This window comes from Meles meles, chromosome 17 (genome assembly GCF_922984935.1).
Source record: "Meles meles chromosome 17, mMelMel3.1 paternal haplotype, whole genome shotgun sequence".
In the NCBI taxonomy this organism is placed as follows: Eukaryota; Metazoa; Chordata; class Mammalia; order Carnivora; family Mustelidae; genus Meles; species Meles meles.
The window spans coordinates 16,550,808-16,555,982 of record NC_060082.1 but is presented as its reverse complement, the minus strand read 5'-3'; the positions used below and the strand labels follow the sequence as shown (position 1 = coordinate 16,555,982).

The 5,175-nt window shown below is 36.4% G+C and overlaps 1 non-coding gene across 1 annotated transcript; it reads right to left on the bottom strand.

Moving 5' to 3' along the window:
- Nucleotides 1–2,536: 2,536 nt before the first annotated feature.
- Nucleotides 2,537–2,641, bottom strand: LOC123928563. Its single transcript, XR_006815772.1, has one exon. It is a non-coding gene; the product is annotated as a small nucleolar RNA U13 (small nucleolar RNA).
- Nucleotides 2,642–5,175: the final 2,534 nt, after the last annotated feature.

Below are 5,175 nucleotides of genomic sequence, written 5' to 3'. Positions count from 1 at the left end.
CCTTTTCAAGCTTTTAAAGTATTATTTGGCTGACAAAAGAAATAATCACTCCCCGCTGCAGTGCAGCCTGAGGGCAAAGGACTAGTTACCTGTGTCTCTCCAACCTACAGCCTTATTTCCAAGGCAGAAAACTGTGTGTTAAGAACCAGAAATAGACACTCAGTTGTTGTTCTAAAGAAGTTAAATCTCTGATTATTTGAACTTCAAACGTCTTTGTATGTGATGCTTTATCATGATATCAAAATATTATTCGGTTTGCATATTCAAAGTACTATTTCTATTTTTAATTCATATAATTGCAACTAAATTGTGCTATATTAATTATATGCTATAAAATTCATCCCCATTCCTCAATGAAGGATATGAGTATTAAAATATTAAGTGTTCTGCATATTTAATTATAAAATACCCAAGTCATTTATTCAGCTATAATCTATTATGGTAGAAAGTATATAATCTGCTTGATGATTTGCTTGATAAATGTATTTGTCTTTTTAATGAGCTTCTTTGTTAAGGTGGTTAGAATGATTAATGTGCCAGAGCACATCATCAGTAACCTTGAAAACCAAAAGTCAATATTTGGGAAAAATCCTTACACAGTGAAATGCAGTGCTTAAAACTGCAGAAATCTCCATGGGGATGCCAGCCAGTTGATTAGCAGACGTGTTTGACATGTTGCTATTTAAACAGGATTAAGTGTACTGGGTAAGTGATGGGCAAAAAAGCAAGCAGGGGGAGGGGTCTTGGAAAAGCAATTATAACGCAAGAATTGTTAAGCTCCATTATCTCCAAACAGATTTGATAGTTCAGATTACTAATTGCCCTGTCACTAGGCACAGAAAATATAGCAAAAGAGCTATACTTTGCTCAAAGGAAAAATACTTAAAAGCAAATATGCGTTCCATAGCATATCCATAATTACCTTTCATTCTAATCAATTGCTTGACCCTAAGGATTGCAAAATACATTTTGTGTTTTCTGTGGATGAAAGATATTTGTTCTAGAATATACTCATTTTGTATCATAAGAACTTACAGGAAGTAAAATTCATAAAATGTAAGGTAATGAAACAGAATGAGAAATTCATAATAAAAATAAAGATTAAACACTTTTTGTCAGTTTTTTTGTTTTTTTGTTTTTTTTTTTTGCGGATTTCTCCTAAGCCCACAGTAATTCTGTGTAGCCAAAAAACATTGACCTGACACCATTCGGATTTACTTTTGCCAACCTCTTATTTCCTTTTTCACCTTTTCTGTTCTCCTGTTACTAAGTTAGAATATAAATTCTTCCATAAATAACATATCCCTGTGAAGATAAAAGAGAAAAGCATTATAAAGATAAAACATGTTCACATTTTTGTACAACCGATTTCCTTTACATTTACAATTTTATTTAGACCCTAGGCAATAGAATGAGTTGTAATTTCATGAATAACATATATAATCATAAATGTTTAAATAAATTGCTAGACTCTTTTGAACTAAGGTATGCAGGACCTGTGAGATTATCTATTTTGCACAGGTTTTTGAGTTAAATGTATCAAAGTATTTTGCTTCATGTATTCAGTAGCAACAGCTTGGAAAGAATTATGCTGGCACAGCTTCTCCCCTACATGGTTGTGTGACCCAGGAGAACTTAGTTACCATCTCTGCCTTTGATTCCCCTGTCTTGGGCAGTATTTAGCCCATGTCAAAGCCAAAGACCAATAGGAAGTGCACCTGGGATCAAAAAAAGGTTTATGGGGCACCTGGCTGACTCAGTCTGTAAAACCTACAACTCTTGATCTTGGGGTTGTGAGTTCAAGCCCCAGTTGGGTGGAGAGATGACTTAAAAATAAATTCTTTAAAAAAAAAAAAAAGTTAAGTTTATTAAGTCTTCTGTAACAAGCAAGGCAACATACCACACCAGGTGAAATATTTCAGGTACCTCAGTAAAAAGGATTTAAAAGAGACTTATGACAGGATTTCATTTGAGAAGAGGTCGAAGGAAGCTGCGTTCTGTTCTGGATCAGATGCTGTCAAAAATAACTGCAACTTGCTGTTTGGGTATCTTTTCTCTAGGAGTCAAGAAGAGCTAAGAAGCTGCGATTGTCACTAAAGTAACAATAGCATGACATGGTTTTGGAATATAGGAGAGGTTTGGTGGGGTGAGGTCTGGAGCTGACCACCAAGAAAGAGTTCTAGAGATGTCTTTGGTGCAAAATGGTGTTTTATTAAGGCTCTGTGACAGGACCCATGGGCAGAAAGAGCTGCTGCCCTGGGGTTGTGAGGGCTGGTTGATTATATCTACGGGGTTGAGAGAGGTAAGGAAAAGGGAGGTTTCAAAAGGATTTTCATATGTTAAAGAAGACTTACAGGATACAGGAGGCCTTGTCATTGTCAAGTTAAGGCTTTACATTAGTTGGGAGCTTCCTGGAGAAACATTATGCTCTGCCCACTTCAAGTATCTGTCAATGGGCTACAGGTTATAAGAACATTTAGTTGTATCTACATTTCTTTCTGAAAGCTAGGTTATTTTTATTTTTTTTTTTTCTTCACGTCAGATGGGTAATGTGCCTAGGTCGTAACAAGGTTTAAGGGGTGGCACATATCACACAAAAGCGTGAAGACCCAATCATCATGCTTATGAACTACAAAAGGATCCTGAAAGCTAGGTTATTGATAGAAATGCTTTGTTCTTGTAGATTGCTAAGGCATTGTGATCTCTGTAAGTTACCTAATTTCTTTTCCTTTTCTTAGCTTTAGGGCAGCCAGGAGTGCCTGAGGAATGTCACATATATCCCATGGGGGAGGGGTTGTGGGGTGTCAGTTTCTGCTTTGTCCTCAGCTTACCTTCTGTTCCCTCATCAAGTCTAAACTGGAAACAGGAGATATTTAGTAATATCTTGTGGTTACACAGAGTCTTTGCTTTTATTTATTTATTTTTTCAGGCATAAGAATGGAGTGATTTTCATAGTCATGGAGATTCCTCATTGAATGCTGATGTTATATGAAATTGGTCATGATCATCAGGGAAATACCATTGTTTAGTTGGTAGCAACTGGGTCAGCCACTAGCGTATACCTCTAAAGGCTACTTTTCTTTGTTTTTTGTTTTCTTTCTCCATACTTCTTTTAGCCAAGGGCTGGTAAAGCAGACTGTGGGATATTGCCGAGACTTTACTTATCAGAAAGTTGTTCAGGTAACTTTCTCTTTAATTGAACTAAAGTTAGCCTTTGCTGTTACTGTTGTAGGGTGAGCTATCATCTAATTTGATGATGGCTACACAGTAACTTTTAGGATTCTGGAGAAGATTCATCAGCCAACTTCTGTACAGATATTTACCAGTTGTGGGGGTGGGGGGGAGTCTAGATGACCAAACCCTGACTGCAAAACACATATCCCACAGTCCAGAACAGTTTTTTCATGGACTCAAGTGTCATTCTTTTTTTTTTTTTTTTTAATTGGCCTGGCCATGGACTTTTCCATATAGAATAATGGAATATTCTATTCCATTCCATATTCGATTCCATTCTAACACTAAGAAGTGTTCCCATAGCACACTTTCCCATAGCACACTTTCTCAGCACACTTGAAAAGAAATCAAGGGCTAATGTGTCATCCTTAACAACACTAGATAATATTGTAAACTGGTCTGTTTGATCTTCAGAGAAAAACTGATGTCCATAGAAGAAATAATACTATGAGACCACAGAATGTATCAGAAATATAAGAATCATTTATGGCAACAGGAGTGAGGTCATTTTGGGTACCTCTCAAAGAACAGATTTACTGATTGAAGTTAAACAGGACCTGCAAAGCTACAAGCTAAGTGGGACAGAAGAGGATAGCCCTGATATTTGTTTCCACCCTTATCAAGCTATGTTTGATGAGAGTACTGTACCGATTTCCATTGAAACACTTTGTTGACATGAGGTCAAAATCTACTTGAATGCGAATGAAAGTTGGAATTAATGATGAAAGAAAAATGTAAATACTTAGAGGAATGTGAAGAAGGAAATCAACCTTCTGAAAATTTTAAGAATAATATTTGAATTTTTATCAGCAGGAGCAGGTGAAGGCTGACACATTCAATAATTAGCTAGGATCAGATCATTAGTAATGGTCTGAAAACATCTTCCAAGAGAGGTTTCTCTTTTATTAAATGGCAGTTAAAAGACTGTGAGGGTGGAAGTGGAAAAACTGATGAGAGCATAGTGAGTACACCTACTTGATCACTAGAGAGCATAGAAGTATGATAACAGACAGGATTAGCTTTACAGAAAAAGTACAGAAGTTTTGGAAAAGTAGTATTATTTCAGTTTCTTGTTGAAAATTGTCTCTTTTGTTTTGTCATCTAAACTAAGAGCCTTGAAGTCAGCTATCTACTGTTAAAAATTTCACCAAAGTGAGCAAACAGACACTGATTTTATTCTGATACGATTGCTAGTAACAGTAGAGAGCACAGGCCAAATTTAGATACTTACTTTCATGGAAACAAAGGCCTGGATTAAGGGTATCCTAAGTATTTGTGTTTGCTAATTGTCTTTACCTGAAAGAAAAGTAAACTTTCTCCTATCTTCAGGGCACAAGGTAGTTTTACAATGTGGAGCAAAGAGACTCACCAAAGTTAGGTCCCTCCCTTTCCACGAAGACTGGAAGACAGGTGTTCTTTGTCCTTCAATAACTACATTTCAAAGGGATGACTCCAAGTCCATAATGAGAATGATATTTCTAGGTTGTGCACTAGCAAGAAACATTTTGAATGATTTACATCTCACAGGGGCAGAGAATGGATTTATAATTACAAGTTTTCTAAAATAAATACCTTCAGAAAAATCAGAGGCATAGAGTCAGAATGAAACTTCTCTAAAGTTTATCCAAGCTGAGGGAGATGTTAACATGTTCTTGGTCACCGTCTCCCAGGATTGTCAGCGTCTGGATCATTCTATAGGCTACCCTCAGCTCAAGGTCTCCCCAAAGCATTTAAGTCTAATGAATAAGAGATGTCTTTTTAAATTAGGGAACATAAACCCATAGATCAAAGTTTTTCTTGGAGAGCATTATTAATAGTCTGATAAAAACCATTCCATTAGAGATGGAAGAGTGATTCGATCTTTTTCTCTTACTCTTTCCTCTCTCTCTCTCTCTTTCAGGCCTTGCAGGGGCTATTTATATGACTATCTTGGAAAGGTTG